At 44.6% G+C, this 21883-nt stretch overlaps 1 long non-coding RNA gene across 3 annotated transcripts in view; it reads left to right on the top strand.

The window, feature by feature from the left end:
* LOC110392833 overlaps positions 1–5079 on the top strand; it is a 29178-nt gene extending 24099 nt beyond the window's left edge. The window contains exons 2-6 of one of the 3 annotated variants that reach the window (XR_002434641.1): positions 980–1063; positions 1663–1818; positions 2649–2756; positions 4089–4189; positions 4962–5079. This is a non-coding gene — a long non-coding RNA (uncharacterized LOC110392833). Of the gene's footprint in view, positions 1–979; positions 1064–1662; positions 1819–2648; positions 2757–4074; positions 4190–4961 lie in introns of all 3 variants that reach the window. The other 2 variants (XR_002434640.1, XR_002434642.1) reach the window with 2 other exon arrangements.

The following is a 21883-nucleotide window of genomic DNA, read 5'->3' as shown; positions in this document are numbered from 1 at the left end:
GATGAGGGAGCTGGGATGATTCAGTCTGGTGAAGAGGAGGCTCCGGAGAGACCTTATTGCTCTCTACAACTCCCTGAAAGGAGGTTGTGGTGAGGTGGAGGTCAGCCTCCTCTCCTGTGTAACAGCAGTAGGATGAGAGGTGATGGCCTTAAGTTGCACCAGGGGAGGTTCAGGTTGAATATTAGGAAAAATTTCTTCTCTGAAAGAGCAGTGATGCACTGGCACAGGCTGCCCAGGGTGGTGGTGGAGTCACCATCCCTGGAGGTGTTCAAGAAATGTGGAGATGTGGCACCAAGGGACATGGTTAGTGGGCATGGTGGGGATGGGTTGATGGTTGGACTGGATGATCTTAGTGGTCTTTACCAACCTTAATGATTCTATGATTCGAAGCTCTCCTCACAGCTCTATCATTCTTCATACTGAGGGCATCAGAAGATTGTTCCACAGCTGTACATTGGATGAGTTCATGGAGGGTTTGAATAATTTCATAGATTCTCAATACTCCGTGCTGCTTTTCTACCAATTAAGATCTTAGAAAACCTTATGCTGATGGTGGAGGAAAGCTTGCTTGGCTTCTCTCAAGGACCCATATTCTTTATGTATAGGATTAATTCCCTGATGTATCTCTGGAAAGAACACCACCACTGAAAAAAATTCCCTTAATATTGGATCACCTTCAAGCCTTGATGTTGACTTAGAGCCACAAACTACCTCTGGCAGTGAGATTAGTTTTCAGTCCCAGCTGCCTATTTTATCACTGGCTTCTTCACTGAGAATCCGAAGGACTGGTTAGTGTCCCATAAATTGTCACTCTTAGACCATGAGATGGCAATTGATTCTTTCTGATGCCCTCTAAGCCAAGTTGGGGCTGGTAGCGTATAGGTGAAAAGCTTAGTAACCTAGACAGCATCACCTAAGCTACCTAGGCACCTAAGTTTTGTGTGATTTTATCACTAAAAATGTCACTAATGTTTATTAGCTAATACACAGATTCCAAGTGCATTTGTGAAAGCAGAAAAACCTCTGAAGATTCTTCTAAGGACTCCTAACACAGCAAAGAAATGTAAGCATTAGCTCAATATTGGAAGAACTCTAGAAAATAGAGCAAGAGATTTCTGTAAAAGCTCTGTCTTCTTTAGAATAAACACTTGTGGAAAATACATTTTAAAACTTCTTATTTAAAAGCCCGTTCTTGAAGAAAGAGGTCCTAAAAGTGATCCTCATCTATCTAAGAAAACAGAAATGACACCATGGAAGTTATGTGTTTAGTATATCACCGGCTTGAACTGCAAATAATCACTTCTTTGCACTACCTCTGCAATGGGAAAGAAATTCTTTGCAAAACAAAATGATAATATAGATAAATCTCAGAAAACAACGGTCTCTTGCTTGGTATTCCACAAGATGGAAACATGGTACCATCCAATAAATAAGCTGTTGTGGGGTGAACAATCCATCCAGCTCCAAATGATGCTGGTAAACAAGACAAGAATTACTGGACTGAGCACCCAGATCCCAGCCCCAGACATGTGGCCTTCAGGGATAGGCAGGTCTGCCATGGGTACAAAATTAACCTGTGCTAACCCAGACATTTCTCTTGTCCTCTGAGCCTAGATAAAGAGAGTCACTTCTAAAAGCCTTTCTCCTGCCTCTCTCATGCAGTTGCTCTTTTGCCACCTGAAGAAGGAGGAACAGAGATGGTGAGAGTGCCTACGTGATGAGACATCTGGAAGTCCTTATCAAGAATGAAACACTTGAGCAACCCATTTCCTTAGCACTTACCCAAAGGCCAGAGATGCTGTCTGCAATACTCTGCAGGTTGGTGCGCTATATTCTGTCCTGTTAATCACCTTCGCTTTATATTACAGGTGCTGCCACCAGCCTTCATATATCTTATCTGGAGATGGGTTCATGCTGGTGACTGGTGCCTACAGAACCTCAGGAGACAGCTGCCCTTGCTCCATCCACTGGAAAGAGTGTGACAAGCCATTAACAAAACTTATTTTATATGTCTGCCAACTGCAGGCATCATGTCCCCTGTCCAAGGTGGAAGGGCTGTATTTAAGGTCCTAACGACTCATCTTTCCTCTGCTCTTCCTGAGCTTCTGAGCAACCTGATCTAGCTGTAGATACCCCTGTTCACTGCAGAGAAGTTAGGCTAGATGGCCTTTGAGGGTCTCTTCCAACTCAAAAGATTTTATGACTCCATGATTTCAGCCATCATCCCAAGGACCAATGGCAACTAGAGGAGGCTGTGAGGGATAGTGGCAGGAGAAGACAGGTGACCTTGGTTTCTCTCAGCTACACCCCACGTCCCATGTCCTTCTGCTGCTGCCATGGCTGGGGCTAAGGGATGATTGGAAGCAGGCAGAAAAAGAGATGAGGGCTGAGCAGGAAGGAGTGGGGGCATTGTGAGCTGACAGTCATACATGCTCCTAAGACACATGCAGACCTTATTTTTAGTGAGTCTTCCATTTTGCTGTGTCAGTCACTGAGTCAACTATCTTTGCCTGTTTATCCAGGGTTGTGCTCTTAATGAGCTTGCGGGCATTTAGGTCTAGTTGACAGCAAGCTAGAATAAAATAATTTCTGCCAAAACAATGTAAAAATACATATATACATATAATAGATATTTTAAATATTTGTAGGAAGTCCCAAAGCTAAGAAAGAATTGGGAAGAAAGCTGACTACTTTGTCCATTTACCCAGCCCACCTCACCTCCATGAACTGAATTAGCAGGCATCACTCACTACAAGGTAAGGGGAAGAAGCCAGCATGCAACTTTGGGATGGTTTGAGCAAAGTGTGGAAATTCCTCAAGCTTCTGCATGAGAAGATGCCCTGTTCATTGAGAGGCTGACCCTGCAGAAAAAGGGATGAACAGGGACTCTTCAGCTACTGGTTTCTTAAGCCTTTCCCTGCATGATACTGGCATTGTGCACAACACATGTCCTGGTAGACCAGACATGTGGGTGAGGAGGAAGGGCTGTTATGGATCAATCATCTGAGCTTCAAAGGCAGGGGAAGAGCAGGAAGGCTCTTGTCCTTGCCTCTGAGATCAAGTATGGGGTTTTCTCCTCCATTTTCAAGCAGAGGTGAGTACTGGCACCCTCAGAATTTGGATGCTTTCAGAACAGGATTGATCTCAGCACAGACGAACTTCTTGCACTGGCTTATTTTTCCCCTATAGAAGCCATCCTAATTTATGTACCATTTGCTTTTTTTTTTTTTTTCCTAGAACTGCTTATCTTCCTATTGCATTTTGCCCTCCCAGATTTCCTAGCATCTGGGAGAACTTGTGAAACTCAGGACATATTCCTTCTTTGTGTTCAAAGTCTCTCTTCCATTTAGATGGACTCCTGGGCTAGAAGAAATGCTACAGCCAAAGGCATATAAGAGAGAGATATGGCTGGCATTGCATCTCATTCCCTCTGCTTTCTTGCCTTGGTGACTAGGCAACCAGCTGCACAGAAATTAGTCATCTGACCAGCTGTCTGAAGCCTCTGTTGAAGCTCCAGATCTGTTTGCTAGTGGAGGTCAAGTGACTTGTGTAGGGAGCTGGGACATGAATCCTCCCATAGTATTGCATGCCAAGTCCTGACCGTCAAATCTCAGTCTCATGGCTCAAATCTCTGCCACTGGTTCTTCATCCAGGCCTGCTGCTCTCACCATATTTACCATTATGAAACACTCCAGGAGACAGCAGGAAGCCTTGTCCTGCCACATCCTATATTTGGTGCTATTTCGTCTGTTTCTTTTCTCTCTAATGTCTTTTGGGAATCAGGCTTTGCTGGCAGCCCTCAGCAAGGCACATGCCCAGTCTGGCAATAAAGCTTCCTCCGGAAGCTCTCCCATTTTCCTTGTATGTTAATATGACCCTAATGGCCTCATTAGTTTTAATTTGTTTGGCCACCAGATTTAGATGAGACATATTCCAGTGATAATGCCAGACCTGAAGAGAGTAAACAGTGACTAATTAATGCAGTTAAAGTTATTACCAGGAGTGGTTGTTGAGGAGGAGGCTGGTGCTGGAAGGCATAATTTCATGCACCTGGCCACAGCCATTGCTTCACAGCTTTTGTCCTACAGAAACTCAGAGATGGTGAACTGCATCTGTAACCTACCCTGGGGGGAGGTCAAAGAAATGTCTCAGAAGTGTCTGGCACAGGAACAACTCATCAGTTAGCACGGTAAGTACAGAAATGTAAGGATAGATCCAAGGGAGGCTGACAGAGGGCAATGTCTCACTGCCCAATTTCACAAGGGTTCAGAGCAGTCAGTTCAGTTGGCTCTGAGGGCAGCAAACTGCACAAGCTCGTGCCAGATGGCATCATCTGTGTCAGCATGAACAGAGGGAATTTGCACCTGCAGGTGCAAACATAGGTGAGGATGAAGGAGTCCCAAAGGGGATGAAGTGCTGCATATGCCAGTGCATGTTTTTAACTTTAAACATTATTTCCAGTGGAAAAATAGCCTCAGATGACTCTTTAGCTCTATATCTCTGCTCTGCTACAGTCTTTGGAGACCTTTCTTTGGATAAAAGACTGAAAAACAGCGAGGATAAAATTTTGTCTGATGAAAGTGGGAAAAACAGCACAGAGTGGATATACTGAGGGCCCAGAAGGGTCAGAAGAAAAAGGGAAAGTCTCCCCAAAACATTGATAGGCTATCCTGGCTTGTGTTCTTGCAACAGAGAAAAGAAATATCCTTCCCTTTATCCCACACCGTCCTGCCCATCAATACTTAAAATATGGGTACATGTGAAACATTCCTCATGGTACCTGTTCCCAAAACACCACAATTACTGAACACCTTAACCGTATCACAGAACATCGTCTCACCCTTGGTTCCACTTCTGAGATCCTATTCTCTGATTTCATCTGATGTTAAACGCTGCTTTGCTTTCGCAAGTGGAGAACAAGCCTCTGTGAGGCACTTCAGGGAAATTCTTTTCCTCTCCAGGAAGCAATGGTTGTCTGTGCCAGGAGAGAAGCAGGGCATTCCTCTGTGCCTGTGTGCATGCATTTCAACTGCGTGTTCTGCATTGCCTTATTCATGGCTGGCTGCAATAAACAGTGTATATTTAGCATAAAGCATATTCTGACAAGGGCATCTCTGAGTCATGGGAGGAAAGGGTTGAGTACCACTGAGTAGAGCTTTTCCTCCACATTTCTTTGGGAGATGGGGAAAAGATAGACTTTGCACACCAGAATTTGTCAATGTGTCCTCCACTGAGGATAAGAACAAGTCCTCTCTATCAGTTGAGAAGAGAGATTTTTTTGCAAGTTCAGGCTCAGTAGTGCTATGGACTGCCATACACTTAGGGATGGATACAGCTTGAGCTCATGAAACAAATAAATTGGTGAGTGTACATACAAATGTGCAAGCATTTGTATGGATCCAAGCTCTTCTTGCGTCTTGGCTATATAAAAGGTGGGAAAGGTGGGCAGATATCAGTTCAGAAATCAGCACAAATGCTGACTGTGGCTCTTCAGCTACATGTCTAATAAGCCCCATAGACGCATGCTGTGGTGTCCTTTTCTCTCCACTGTTCATGGCAGTTTCTTTCCAACCTTTGAGTCCCCTTGTACACCTGGAACTCCTGAAAGATGTTTGTTCATGTATTTATGTCAGCATAACCTCATATGGCCACTGCATGTGCTAAGTAGATGTCTCCAGGCATACACTCAGGCCTGAGATGGTGGATTTCCCCCCTATTCCCAACTTGAGCCCTGACTTTGCAACATCTGACAGCCAGCAGTGTCAGGAAAATCAGACAGGTCATCAGCAGACTCCTCATCATTTTGCACTTCAAACATATTCTTAAGTTACTCATCCTTTCTGACTTCTCTTCTGTACCGTCAGAATAAGATATGCATCATTTGAGCAGTACAAAAGTATCCCCAAAGAGCATAGCATGATAGAATCATTAAGGCTGTAAAGACCACTAAGATCGTCTAGTCCAACCATCAACTGGCACAACTTAAGGCCATTCCCTCTCATACTAAATACCCTTGATACCCAAGGTACCCTTGTCCAGTGCCCAAGCATAGCTTCCTAACTGGACACCATTACAGTCTTTATCACAGCTACTTTCAAGGATAGAAGTAAGAACTCTCACAGAAACAACAGCAGTCCTTGCTCTCATTAGGTTGTAGTTACCTTCATTAGCTGTCTGAATCACAGCACAGAGTAGATCAACCCGTGCCGTCTACAGATCAGCTAACACAGGCCTGGAGGATTCATTACAGCCCATGATCCTGGGGAGATGAGCTCCTAAAAAGACACAGAAGCTGAATTCATCTGAGATGGTTGTCTAGACTCCTGCTTTAGTCAGAGAAAAACAGGTGCTTTCAGAGCACGATTAATCTCGTTCTGAAGTAGACATCTCAAATAGGTCAGATGACTCATGCCCTGGCAGGGCTTATTTCTCTCTGCAGACTATAAAGGGAGGCGAAGGTGACTAGCTTAGCAGCAGACGGTCAATGTGGTCGACATCTAACATTAGGAAAGATGAATCCCTTCCCATGAGGCATATCAAAGTACTGGACTTTGCACTCTACAAGAAGGGGACTAAAATTGTCTGGACAGTCAAAGCTACTCAAAAGGGCTGTGGAGGGAGGTGTATCAGGCCAAAGAACAACATTTTTTTAATGTACGTATTGGCAGGTCATTATAGTACCAGGAGCTGTAGTTTCAGTACAGAAGGAAGGAAAACTGAGGAAGAGGGTGAAGCAGAGTAGACCACGATGGAGGCTGCATAGGGCTCTAAAAAGGTCAGGCATTTTCCATCTCCACCATGACTGTCAAAGATGAGCAAGGGGAGGGACAGAACTGCAGTATTATAGTGAGCAGGATGGAAATATTCAGAGGTTGCAAATCCAGCTTTTTTCTCCATGTTCAGTGCTTCTGCTGTCCTTCAATACCAGTCCATGTGACGTAATAAAGAGCTATACCAGGATGCCAGAAAGGAGGGATAATGACCTTCCAGCGTGGTCCTGTTTAACAACTGGACCACTCTTTCTGGGGACACAAACTCAGGTCTGGGACACCAAAATGTGCTAACCACACTGGTTGTCTCTGAAAAATCACAGATCAGGGTACACTTGGCATCTGGGTCATGTCTCCTTCTCATTGCTGTGCTGGAGAATGGCTGGGCCACCATAAGGTCTTGAAACGTCCATACTTTCCCTGTACGTCTGAGAGTCTTTTCCATGTAAGGAGCTTTTCTGTCTGTTGGGAACTGACCTGTTTGCAGACAAACCAGTTTGTGGTTCAACTCTGGGGCTTTTCCATGGTCCCCAGCACAGAAGCATGCAGCCACTACTGCTGGACAGGATCTCAGCTCAGCTGTGCTCAGCATGCGGGAGTGCAGTGAGATGTTTTTGGGCCAGGTTTGTTCCAACAGTGAACCATGGCTGCTGCCAGGAAATCAGCTCTAGCAGCTTACTGGACCATATGGGAGCCTTCTGGGGTATCTCTAAGGGATATCCTTGGACTTTTAGCTTCAGAGGATTACAATTCCTTCCATCCTCTGGACTTCACTGAGAATTCATAGGAAGGAGGCTGGGGGCTGGACCCCCGTGCATATTTGGGGCTAGAGAACTCAGTGTGAACCACCAGAATCAGGGGTTTCCTGTAGCATTTTAATAGATACATTTTTTAGTCTAAATTCCTTCTAGCTCAAATTAGATTTTAGAATCTGATTCTCTCAGTGTGGGGTAAAGATATGGGGGAGATCTTTCCTGTTAGCATGTGGGGTTATTGAGTGGGATGGCTTTGCTCCAAAAATACTCCTATTTCTCTTAGTGCTTGGCAGAGGAACATGTAAGAATATCCTCTCCTTTCAACACCTGAGCATCCTTCCCCACAGAAGCCCAGCCCTGCTGTTGTCTGGGCACACGTCCCTTTTGGAAGAAATGCTATTTGCTTCCCAGGTGCCTCCTTCTCCCAGGAGGAAGCCTATCCCTTTGAGCAGAATTGTTGATTAGTTACAAATAACTTTAATTTTTTTCCTATATTTTTAAATGTTTAAATGCATTGTACTTGGGCAGTAATTGCAATTCATACTGAGCAGACATCATGTCAGCTGTCACAATAACAAACTGCTTAATAGATGTACACTGATGGGCTGTTGCCAGAGCTCCAGAGAGACAAAGGCTTTGGCTCCAAGGGAGATGTCATTCTTTGCTTGACAAGATCTAAGCAGTCAGAGGGGCTGGCTGCTCCTGATGTACAAGTATGCCCAGAACTTCCCTTGGGCCTTTCCTTACTCCTTCCTGACGTATGACCCAAGTTACAACTTTGCTGAATACATGCTTCACAAATGCTGCTCTCTATTTTCTCTCTCCTTTCCACTCCATCTCCCTCATGTTTTGTTGCTCCTTTTTATTTTCTTACAACCGAAGGTGAATCCGAGTTCATTGTATGTGTGTGTGCTGAGCTGGAGACACTTACTGTTCCCAAGATAATGTGACCAGCTCATGGTATCTCCTTTAGACACTGGCAAAATGGCACTGTGGAGCTAAAGTTCCCTTTCTACCCTCCCATGTTTGAGGGAGGCTGGGAACAACTCTTCCTCTGAGAAAGGCTGTTGTGGAAAAAGGAAGGAATCAAAGATTAGAGAGTGCTCAAGTCATGTTGGAGTTGTCATTCAAACTAATTACCTGGACTAACCAGCCCTGTAGGTGAGATTTTGGCTGAGGAAGTTGTAAGGATTAATATACAGGAAATTAGCTGCCAGTGGAAATGTTAAAATTGGAACTGACTCTTGCTGCTGAGACCAAGGATGTGCCCACTCTTTGTGATCTGAATTGGGTTGTGGAGTTCCCTCATCCAAAGTGGCTCTGAATCAAACGTGGGGTGAATTTGATGGAATCATAGAATCATTAAGGTTGGGAAAGACCTTTAGGATCATCAAGACCAATCATCAGCTCATCCCCACGATGCCCACTAACCATATCCCTCAGTGCCACACCAACACATTCCTTGAACACCACCAGGGACAGTTACTCCACCACCTCCCTGGGCAGCCTGTTCCAATACCTCACCACTCTTTCAGAGCAGAATTTTTTCCTAATATTCAAGATATGAGTTCCACTCCCCAACATCACGACCAATCCTAATGACCAAAGTATCTCCCAGCAGGGTGCTCAGCATCTCATTGCTATCCTGCATTGCACCATGTGGAATGGCAGTGCAGAAGGCCTTAACTAGAAACCTATGGTGTGTAACTTAGAAATATGAGGACACACACTTCAAGGGCTGGTGTAGCTCACCACACTGTGCCACTGTATTTGGACCATCACGGTGAGTGTAGAAGGTCTTGGAGGTTTTACATGACATGATGAGAATCAGAGAGCGCTCAGTAGACATGTGAGGTTGAGATGACAGGTTTGTGGCAGGATGAGAGGGATCTACCCAATCATGACATCAGCAGCACCAGATCTATACAGCAACATGCAGACAGGACCCAAGGTACTGCTCCCTCCAGATCTTGTGAGCACCCTGGCTAGGAGTACCGTACATATCCTGTACACACACTGTCTGGCTTCTTATCTAATCCTTTTGTAAGGGAGGGAATTCTGAGCATGTCTGAGATCCTTTAGCAGAACCAAGGACAAGGGCCAAAGTTCTTTGTGATGTCTGTTGGCTATGGAAAAAAAAGACACATCCCATATCCCATGCGTTACTGGGATTGGCTGCACTGGGAAAAGAATTGGATCAAGTTAGGCGAGTTAGGGGAAAAAAGCAGGAAATGGGAGGAAAAGGAATATTTTATGCCTTTCTACAAGGTCTGAGATGTATGTCTCCACTTCTCATGTCTCCATCAAACAAGCCATCTGAATGCTGCTGTCCCTCCACAGCCTTAGCTATTGCAGCCATGGACCTGTGCAAGCAGAGTTGCAATTCCATTATTAAGATGTGGTCCTAGGGCTTCAGTGTCTTTGACAGGTCTTCATGCAGGGAACACACAGCAGCTGCCTGGTTCTGCCTGGCTGCACAATGGAGGTGGCTGGAGGAGGAGAGATGTTCCCTGTCACACCTGAAGGGACATGCTGGGCACTGCACGCTTGTTCTGACAGCTGCTCTCCTGCCTCCCTTCTTTCCTCCTTTTCATGGGGAAAAATTTTGCAAAGTATGGCATGCTGTGGAAAATGACATTTGCTGACCTTAAACTGGTTATCATGTCATCAGGGCATGGAAGAAAGGAGCCTGCACCTTCAAAGCAGGGCTGCAAAGGTCAACAGGGAAACAGAAAATGAAAGCGCTTGTTGGAACTGCAAGACATGCAGTGGTTGCTTTCCTCAAATACTTCAGCTAATGAATAGATATGTTGTTGTTTTGTTTGAAAATTGGCCCCGGGGAGGTATCTTCTGCAGCATCACCAGTCAGTGCATTTCAGGTGCTCCTATGAACACCCACAAGTCCATGGGTCCCCATGAGCTGCATGCTAGAATCCTAAGGGAATTGGCTGATGTGGTTGCCAACCCACTCTCTATGATATTTGAAAAGTTGTGGCAACCAGGTGAAGTCCCTACTGACTGGAAAAAAGGAAACATCATACCCATTTTTAAAAAGGGTAGAAAAGATGAGCCTGGGAACTACTGACCTGTCAGTCTCACCCTTGTGCCAGGGAAGATCATGGAACAGATCCTCCTGGAAGAGATGCTAAGGCACATGGAAGGCAGGGAGGAGATACGGGAGAACCAGCATGGCTTCACCAAGGGCAAATCCCGCTTAACCAAACTAGTGGCCTTCTATGGTGGTGTCACTGCATCAATGGACAAGGGAAGAGCCACCGATGTCATCTATCTGGACTTCAGTAAGGCCTTTGACATGGTACCCCACAACATCCTTCTCTCCAAATTGGAAAGATACGGATTTGATGGGTGGACTGTTTGGTGGGTGAAGAACTCGCTTCAGGATCGGGTCCAGAGAGTGGTGGTCAATGGCTCAGTGTCTGGATGGAGATCGGTGACGAGTGGTGTCCCACAGGGGTCGGTGTGGGGCTGATAGTCTTTAATATCTTCATCAGTGACATTGATGGTGGGGTCAAGTGCACCCTCCTAAAGGGGAGCTGCAGGAGAGATGGGGACAGACTCTTTAGCAAGGTCTGTGGTGATAGAACAAGGAGAAATGGTTTCAAGCTCAAAGAGGTTAGATTTAAGTTAGATATATGGAAAAAAGATTTTACAGTGAGGGTGGTGAGGCACTGGAACAGGTTGCCCAGTGATGTGGTTGATGCTCCATCCCTGGAGACTTTCAAGGTGAGGCTGAATAAAGCCCTGGGCAACCTGGTCTAGCTGTCGTGTCCCTGTTCATTGCAGGGGAGTTGGACTAGATGGCCTTCAGAGGTCCCTTCCAACTCCAACAATATCATGATTCTATGAGCTCACCTCCCTTCCAAGGGTTGCTGAAGGCTGGGGAAGCTCAAGTGAGTGCCTCAGTTTAAGACTGCCATTGAGTTTTCAGTGAGGAGCAGATGCTGCCCTCCCTCTGCAGCTGGGAAGTGGAGACATACAAGTTAAGTGACTTTACCTAAGTTTCGGAGTGGAGTCAGGAATAGAAGCAGTGTCCCTTGGCCCTTTTGGGGATGAATCATCCTTGTAAATCCTCTTGCCTTGACTGATCTGGTAAATATAGGGTGGGAGAAAGGGTGATTAAGTGACTTATCTGAAGTCACATGTGGCATTTATGGGATTTGGACACAATCCTAAACCGGCTCCACTTCTTTAACCACTATGCTTTCCCTTCTGTAGCTGTGACCCTGCAAGCGTGCAAACACCATCATGTATTACAGCAGCGGAAAATAAATTCACAGCCAGCCTGGAAAATCAACTCCCTAAGGAAATACAAGATTAATCCCATATGGGAGAAGATGCAATCTAAAGCAGACTGTTAATTAATTATTATTATCTTAACCAACCCAAGTATGGAGCCAGGGACACAAGTAAGGTTACAATTTTTGACAGATGCAGATTGATTTCTTAGAGATCCACACCAGACAGAGCAGCTAATCCCTTTCACAAAGGTAAAATTGTTAATCTGATTTGCATGCCTGGCTGGCTGCTTTTGTCCTGCCGATTAGTTTAGAAGTCACTAGCCGGTGACGAATAAATGAGAAGTTCTGACTGGGCTTCATCCTGAAATGAATTTTTGATTGACTTCAGAAACCATCTCCCAGGGGACATTCTCTGCCGCCTGAAACAACCCAAACTGAAAGGAGAGGAAGGAGATGGGTGGGGCTGGAGGGTGAGGAAAGTAATGAGACAAAGGGCAGCAATTAATTAAGGTCCAGGAGCACATCTGAAGGAACTGGCAGGTGGTAGCCAGCTTTAGTACCTTGTAAGTCAACTCATTAAACACCAGCCATTGCTTGCATTTGTAATATTTGCAAAGAGAGTGGTTGAGTTTTTTCTCCAGGGAAAACTGACCTGCTCTGCGTTATGTTTAAAACATACAGTGATGCTTAAATTGAGACTGCAATCCACTCCTGTTAAGCCGAAAGGCAAAGTTTGGTCTGCTAAAGTATGCAGCCTGTTATGACCAAGTACAGTCTTTTGTCTTAGGATCTTTCCTTTTGCTAGTGGAAGTTGGTGTTTCTTATTTTGTCTTTTAGCCCCAGGCAAATTATTGTATGTAAGGAGTTATTGAATCTCAGGTTATCTTTGAAAATTGCTGAATTCACAGTGGAGGATAAGTTACCTGAACAATCGTGGGCCAGTGATTCAGTGATAGAGGGATCTTTTCTTGAGAGCTGGTGTTGGTGTTACTACTACAACTAAAGGCATTGCAGTTAGACTTCACTGTAGGCATCAACCAGATCTCCAGTGAATAGTGCAAGAACTCAGATAGGCAGCTCACAAGGAGACACCTACACAGAGACACCTAAGTGTGTCTTCATAGAATCATAAAGGTTGGAAAAAACAACTAAGATCATCCAGTCCAACCGTCAGCCCATCCCCACCATGCCCGCTAACCATGTCCCTCAGTGCCACATCTTCCCTTTTCTTCAACACTTCTGGGGTTGGTGACTCCACCACCTCTCTGGGCAGCCTGTTCCAATGCATTACCACTCTTTCTGAGAACAATTTTTTTATAATATCCAATTGGAATCTCCCCTGGTGCAACTTAAGACCATTCCCTCTCGTCTTATCGCTGTTACTCAGGGGAAGAGACCGACCCCCACCTCACCACAACGTCCTTTCAGGCAGTTGTAGAGAAAGATAAGATCTCCCCTGAGCCTCCCCTTCTCCAGGAGCCTCCTCCTCTTCTTCACCTGGGAGCCAAGTCTTACCCCTAGATACTGAAACCATAAAACACCTATGTTTGAACTTTTCTCCTCAGGCTCCTTCAAAAACCAGTCCAGATCTGACTTTTCTCCCTCTTTAGAAAATTCATTTTAGGATGATTTACACTCTGTTGGTTCTTAAGAGGTCTGAAGGAAAGAGATCCGTGAACCTAATTTCTTGTGTCTCCTTCTCCAGTGATGCAGGCAGCTCAGAAAAGCATTAAGACCCAGTTTGGGTAAAGTTTTGATGCTGTATTTGGTCATCCGGATTGCTTACACTGGTGCATGTGCTTTTCTTCTTGCTTTTAGTTCCTGAGAAGGATTTGCAAGACTGTACCTAATATTTTTTTCCTTTTTTTGTTATTTCACTGTCTTTTCATCTGCCTTTTCCTAGCTGTTTTAGTACTGCTGTTTCTGCTAAATTGGGACGTCTCTCCAAGAGTTTAACATTTTAGTTGATCTTTCCAGTAAGTAAAAGTTACTGATTGCATGTCCAGGATGGATAGCTGTGACACAGTACCTCTATTCTAGTAAACCGAACAGTTCTGAGACATGGGTCTCAGTACTAGGAAATTTAAAATGTTGGCATGGGCCAAACACCATTTGTGACAGCAGGTTAGGATGAGGACACCCTGTTTTGGAAGCTAGAAGAGTGGCAGTGTGAACATAGTCACTAGCGGAGGGTTTGCACCCAGCTGGATTTGGGCACAGGCAATGATATAACAAATTCTGGGAGAGTAAAGATAGGTGGATCCTTTGGAAGCCAAAGCTCAATGAAGAGGAAACACATTCATGTCTACAGTGCCTTTCAACCCGAGAGAAACCTTGCAGACACCACTGAAATGAATCAAGCTCTTGTAGCCTTTGAATGAGGCCAAATCATGTAACACTTGGGAGTTTCAGTCTGCCCTGGCATTCATGCAGCTGAAGTTCTGGCAGCCTGGAAAGGTTCAAATGTCTTAATTGATCTGTCCAAGGCTCTGCTGGGGGTTGATTGCAGAGCTGAGAATAGAACCAAGTTAAATCTCAAGCCATGGACCTTCCCTCCTCTTCTGTGCAGATCCAAAGGTGATGCATTGCGTGATACAGCAATTAATCCTGGCTACTGCAGCAAGTTTGATGGCTGCAGTTGGTGACACCTAGTTACCCAGAAAAGCTATAAGCTCTGTAATACAATTTACAATAAGTCATCATTAATTAATGCTAAGTTATGAAGCGCTTCTAGAGAAAGTGACACACCAAATTGACATCAATGCAAGAAGAGTTCATTATGGGTAATGTTACGACAATATAACACGGAGGAATTAATGATGAATTTCAATGTTAAGTATCACTTTTCCCATGCTTTAATGCATTGTCTCAGAGCAGGGGGGTGCTTGTAGAGGATTTGGAAAAGGGCAGCGTCATCATAGCTTGCATTAAAAAAAAAACATATTCTTTGATTTGCTTGTATGTCCATGTACACACAGTGTCTGAGCTGGCATCTCCTTACATAGCCTCACTCACACAATCTCGAAACCTCAGTCAGTGAAAGGGAGGACCACAACTTGGGAAGAAGGGTAAAATGAAGTGAAATGTGAAACAGGGAAATACTGTTTCCATTACAGATCCAGGGAGGAGAATTTCAATGGATCTGAGGCCGTGTAAAGACACAACAGGAACTGGGATTGCTCCCTGGTTGGGCTCAGCCATGCTACTTACTTTTGTCTCAGGTATAACCTAGATGATTTAATGCCCCCTTCTCTTTCATTGAGCACTTACACAGTACAGAAATAGATATTCCTTCTCCCAGTTCTTGCCACATGTGACTTGACTACGTTGGTGGCAGTTCAGTGATGAGTTTGGTTACTCCTTGACCCTATAACATCCCCACTGTTCCTCAAACATCACAGTCACAGAACACCAGTCTTCAAGGAAAACTTGTACTATGTCAGAGTAGCCCAACTGGCTGGTTTGGAAGATATCAAACCATGAACTCTGAGAAAAAATATCATACCAAGTTTTTGTCTTCATATTGATTTAGAAGAAGAAATGAAGCCACCTGAAGAGCTGAATATTGACTAATGAACTATTGCACGAAGCACATACACAAATGACTGAACTTGAAAACCCTGAGGGTTTCTTATGCTGTAAAGAAGAGAATCCTGGAGAAATTAGTCCCAGAGGTAAAACATCCCCAAATGTTTGTGGGGATACCATGCATTTTATTTTAAGGAGGGGAGTTTTTAGAAAGGCCAATTTAAAAATCTGATTAAACTGAGCTTACCTCTATATCTATTCCTCCAAAACTGTAAACCTGCATGCAGATTCTCTCTAGAAGGTCTTCCACAATGGGCTACAAAGCCAAGCCAGAGCAATTCCCTCAACTAATCAATATACAAAATGCTGCTGTGGTTCTGATCTCAAAGAACACACACTCTCCTCATCACAAAGGCTTGTGAGATCAAAACCAGAAATTCAATAAAAACACACACTCCACTCCTGTGTAGCTGCACTTCCAAAACAAAGCAACATTGAAGTGCTTGATGCTGGCGGTCCCACTGAGCAACAAATGTGCTTGCATCCTGGGAGCAGACCCTAAATAATAATAGTAATAAAAATCCAATATGAGGGGTACTGGTAAAAACAGATAGAAAAGAAGGAGTTAGGTTGTAATGGATGAGTGCTCAGATCCCTCACTTGAGTGGGCTTTTTCTCAGCAGCGAAAAACATGACCTATTCTGTTCTCTTTGCCCAAGGACACAAAAGACACAGCAGCCGTGATTGCAGGCCTGAACTAAGACTAAAATCTCTGAGACAAATTACTCTAATGACCCATCTCTCAGGAGGAGAGCTTGAAAAATATTTTCCTCTGAGTTGTTCCAAATCTGATTAGGTATGAAGAAAGCTCTGCTCACAAATTATCTGAAAGAATAAGAGGGAACAAAAGATCTCCAGATAAAAGAGAGAAGGAGGAAAAGAGCATCTATTGCAGAGGCATTTGTGGTAGAAACTGCTGAATTCAAGACTGGAAGTTCCATCAGTGAATGGGTGGGAATAATAGGATTGGGTGGGCACTTAGGTTCACTCTTTGATTATATGATTTTGAGCAAGTTTTCTTGAGCAGCCCAGAAGGCCAACCGTATCCTGGGTTGCATCAAGAGAAGCGTGACCAACAGGTTGAGGGAGGTGATTCTGCCCCTCTGCTCTCGTAAGACTCCACCTGGAGTACTGCGTCCAGTTCTGGGGACCTCAACATAAGAAGGACACTGAGCTGCTGGAGCAGGTCCAGAGGAGGGCAACAAAGATGATGAGAGGGCTGGAGCACCTCCTCTACGAGGACAGGCTGAGAGAGCAGGGGCTCTTCAGCCTGGAGAAGGCTCCAGGGGGACATTTTAGCAGCCTGCCAGTACTCAAAGGGGACCTACAGGAAAGGGACTTTTTAGAAGGGCATGTAGCAACAGAATGAGGTGAAATGGTTTTAAACTAGAAGAGGGTAGATTTAGACGAGATATTATGAAGAAATTCTTTACTGTGAGGGTGGTGAGACACTGGAACAGGTTGCCCAGAGAGACTGTGGATGCCCCCTCCCTGGAAGGATTCAAGGCCAGGCTGGATGGTGCTGTGAGCAACTTGGTCTAGTGGGAAATGTTCCTGCCTATAGCAGGGGGGTTGGAACTATATGATCTGAAAGGTCCCTTCCAACCCAAACCATTCTATGATACTATGATTCTGTGATTCTTTTCTGGCCATCAGAGGGATCAAACTGTGTTGCCTCCCTCCTTGTTAGGTATTCTGGGCACCACACTAATGGCTCTAACCATCAATATCCCATTATCAAATTCGGAGGCGTCCTCTGACTCACTCACATTCCAGCATCCTCCCATTCTTGTAGGATACCTCCATAATCTGTAAGCAAGCCCCCATCCTGTGTATAATGACAATCCTGAAGGTGCTGGACACTGCAGTGTGTGATTTTTCCTACTGTTCCCTGATTCTTAGAGGTTTCCTCAGGTATGAGGTCTTATACTCCTATTTTTATAATATTTTTAAACCCTAATCCCATTTCAACAGGTTTTAGGAGGTGGTTCTGCCTTTGCTGTGCAAACGTGTGCACATGTTTGAATATACATGTGTGCTACTTTAACTTGCCTACCCCAAATTGAAATATTAAAACTAGAAACTCAGTGATATGTCAGGTAATGATTTTTCCAGGTATGTTTGCAAATTTATTTCTTTGGCTCTTCCCTCCCACCCCTTTTTCTTGGCATTCAATATCCTCTTGCTTTTGTGTTAAGAAGTCAGGAGCACTGATAAATCTCATTGCTCATCTTTCCATTCTTTATGGCCCTGCACACCTCTACCTAGGTGTGTCTCCTTGGAGGACAGATTGAAACATTACTGTCCCTTCTAAGGAGCATGTTTGGTCTATTTCCACATCAGTAACCTTCTTGCCATCAATGCTCTGTCACTGACTGACATTCCAACTGATGACAGACTTAAATCTCCTGTTTTGTATTATCTCTGAGGGCTCCATCCTCCCACCATATGAATACACTTCACCTCCTTTGGCTAAGACCTTTATACTACATTTTCCTGCACATCTCTGTATCTGCGCAGACACCCACATATTTGCACACCACAGCAGTGACAACGAGCTGGAGATTAAAGTCATTAACTGCACACAACCAAGTGGTTATTAACACAGTTGTGAAACACATCCTACCCTGCGCTAATTCCTCATTCCCTCCAGGGAGTAATGCCCTTTTGTTTCCCAGGATAAGTTCCTAATGATGTTAGGGGGCATCCGAAGAACACGGTGGCACCAGGGTGAGCTCCTTAATGAGATTAGCTGAGTTTTAATTTAGATGAAAAGCAGGCAAGGTGGGAAACAAGGCATGTTATTATTTAGCATTACAGAAGATGGGTTTCGGAAACAGACACAGAGGCAGCAGGGGATGGGCTGGGGACCCTGTGTAGGGAATCACAGAGATGTCCCATGAGTCAGTCTCCTGTACTCCTATCCTGCTAACCATCATATGCTTAATCCCACCATCAGTATGAGGTGAGGATAGGAGGGAATTTTGGCTTTCTCTTCTCTGGGTAGAGCTGTCATTTGACTTAGTTTCTCCTAGGAAGTTTCTAAGGGTGAAGCTGGTCTATGCACCCAGCATGATGCACTGCTCATGGTTTGAACCTGAGCATCGAGGGACGTTTACCTGCATGTGAGAGTAGCAACCACTTTTTGCTAGTGGCCTTCCTTGTTGTCAGGGCCCTAAGGGTAATCCTGATCTCTGTGTGTTGACTCAAGCTGTCATTTGATACCTCATGCTCTGTCCTATCACCATGCCACCACCTCCTCTGAGGGTCTTAGAGGCCTCTCTATACTGCTATGACATTGATGTGATGACATGTTATGGAGGAAACCAAATAAGTTCTTCTCCAGCCTGGGACACAGGGTAGTTCAGTCCTGTCTTCAGAGAAGGATACCAGGCCACATTCCATAGATACTATGCCCACATTCAGCATGAATGTGGTGCATGGAGGTTTAATTGGAACAGCAGTTCTTGGAAGGTGTAGTGGTGCTCTGAAGACATCAGCTACATCACTTCATCCACATACACACCTGCGGATGAACTCTTGTATAAATTACATCTCAAGACACACAGGCTGAGTCACACAAACCCCAAAGGGAGTTTCATGGGACCGTGCTCAGTGTCTTACCATAGACCACACTCCTGATGTATGGAATAATTTAACTTAAGTCTGGCTGAGCAAGGAGGAGCCCACAGATCTGTACCTTCACACAGATCTGGAAAGGGTTTGTCAAATCACGTTGTCCCCTTTGCTTTTCAGCACTGAAAGTTTTGACACTGGGGCAAAAGTCAAAGCTCTGCTATACTTTCTGTCACGTCTGAGAGACTTCCAAGCTGTCCATGATACTTGGAGCAAAGCAAAAGAAATAAACACCCTGCAGATGAAGAGTGGAACATTTGAGAGACCTACCAGACTCAAGACATCTGAAAAATGTAGAAGAGGGAGACATTTTAAGCAGAACTTCGCCTGCAAATCAGGGATGCCAGCAGAAAATGGAAAGCAGTCAGGAGATAGCTTGATTGCTTCTGCTTTCTAGTTGTGAAGCACATGATATTTGTAATGGATATTACTTCGATCAGAAGAGGCTAACTACAAAACAATGACAGAAATCCAAAGAGCTCTTTGCTCTGTGTGAAAGTGAAAACTCAGAGTGAAAAACGAGGGGTTACCTCTTTTTCCTGCCATGAGAAGGGACAAAGAAGAAAAGGAAGATGGGGAAAAGTCAGTGATGTGATTCACATTTAGATGGTTCTAGAGTCAATGCAATCCATCCTACTTTTGCACAAGTAGTAGTACAAAAACAGGCAGTGTCTAAGAAAGATGCATATGTGCACAGAAGTATGATTGACGACCATCTCCACACCACTTCAGCTTGCACTTCTTTATGGGCAATGGGCTGTCTCAGCTGCTGGTGCTAGTAGGATTATTTCTTTCTGCACCTGTCAGTTTCCATAGTACTTATCCTGGAATTAATCCAGTTCCTGTACCCCAGAGATTACTCAGAGGACTAGCAGTACTCAGGTGACTAGAACTAAACTGTCACAAAAAAGAAAAACCTGTCCATCTGCAAAGAAAGCAAAGGAAATACTGAAATCATATAATCATCTGTGTCTTACATATTCTCCACCATTCAACTTGGCTGCAAATCTCACGTACTGTGCTATAGCAGCCCTTGGGGTGGAGACAGCTAGAAGTTTTGATGCCCTTTCCAGACAGATTAACAACAGCAGCTTCTCGAATTACAGTACCTCTGTTTAGCTATGGGAAGACAATGAGTTCCTACCAGTAGTTGTGTCCCCTTTGACTCAAGAGGCAATGGAAACCATAGCATCGCCATGATAATTATGAACTGCAGACACAGAAGAAGCATGCCTTGAGGCTGACATTAATTTTAAATTAGCCTCTGTCTCTTTCTTTCTGATTTTACAGACACTGCTATTTTCAAGCCTGCATTATTTCCTTCTAGAATCATGTATTTCAAGGGAGTAGAGCTACAGGAAAGAGTACCCAGTTTTCTGGGAGATTTCTGCTTCTGTTTTCAGGAATCAGAGTAAGTTGTAAAAGGTGTGTCAGATATCAGGGGTCAGTATGGACCTGATGCTTAAAGGCTCGAAATGTCTTTGTGCCTGTGCTTCTTAACGCCACCTGTATGAACATGGTGACTTTCGTCTTTGCTCATGTTGTCTCTTTGCTACAGTATTTCTTGCCAAGAATAATGAATGTAGCTCCTCTGTGAGGCAAGCTGTACCGACAAGGAAGTGAAATCCCAAGGAGGCTTAGCAGTGTTTTTGACATCCCTCAAAATCCCTGCAAATCTCAGTGCTGATGTTGCTGGCAGGTGGGAAAAGCCATAAAGGATTTGTCTGCGTTGATAGCAGAGATAGGAATAGCACAACGCTCAGGCTTTAACCCCAGAATCATCCATCTGCAGGGTGGCAGGGGTAAACATAAACTGTAGCATGAGTTTTTCTCTCATCTGGACACAGAGCCATCCCCCTATATAATGGAGACCTTCCACTAGCACAGCTGTTTAAGTCTCAAATCAAACCTCAGCTGGGAAAAATCTGCTGTTTCCAATTTCGCTTCCTGTGACTGTTTCTGCAGGTCTAAAATTAAATAAAAACCTTCTGGCTTCTTGAGGACACATGGGCCCTGGCTGTTCACCTCTCTGCAAAAGTGATTTGGGGTTAGGAATGGAGAACTCCTGGGGAAAAGTCTTGGTGCAGGTAAATATCTGTTGGGTTGTATAGTCCAGAGATGAGGTCCTGTGAATTATGGCCTGAGGGTGGTGCTTGGTGGCTATATTCCCTGGGACAGGGAAGATTCCAGATCCCAGATTCCAGACTGGTTGGACCGGATGGTCTTAGTGGTCTTTTCCAACCTTAATGATTCTGTGATTCTTTCCGTAATTTCTGTATCACTGCCCCTTCTGCCTGTGCAATGGTTCATGCAGAATCTTCAGCAAAAGGCCAGACAATCCTACTGACTTTAATGAATCTTGGGCAGAGGTGGGAGGGAACTGCCCACAGATGGAGAAGCTAGAGTGATTTAAGTAGTAGTACCTGCTGTTGGAAGCAGATGCCTCTCAGACAAAGTGAAGCTATGATGTTGGCCTCAGTTTGTGGCAGTGAGAAGTAAAACAGGGTCACTGCAGCCCCTGAAGAACTATGCTCCTGGTAGTGGTTAAAGCCATGTCATGGAGAAGCCACATTCACCACTACAGTGAGCTCAAACTGGTGGTTTAGGAAGATGCCTTACTCCGATAAAACAAACTAAGCTTAAAGCCAGAACAGCTGTGATGACATAATTTGCCTTGCTACAGATGATGTAAAGTTTTCCTTTATCTTGGAGGTTTGGAGTGAAGATACGGTTCCATAGAGAAAATTCTTTCATTGCTGATGTGCTTACTTCTCTGGGAGTAACAACGTTCTCTACAGTGGTCTCACTTTCTCTAATCTAGTTAGACTTTTACCCCCAAAAGCTCCTTCACTACTTCCCCCTGTGTGCAGACTCT

This window comes from Numida meleagris, chromosome 1 (genome assembly GCF_002078875.1).
Source record: "Numida meleagris isolate 19003 breed g44 Domestic line chromosome 1, NumMel1.0, whole genome shotgun sequence".
Taxonomy (NCBI): Eukaryota; Metazoa; Chordata; class Aves; order Galliformes; family Numididae; genus Numida; species Numida meleagris.
This window is presented reverse-complemented; position numbering and strand designations above follow the sequence as displayed.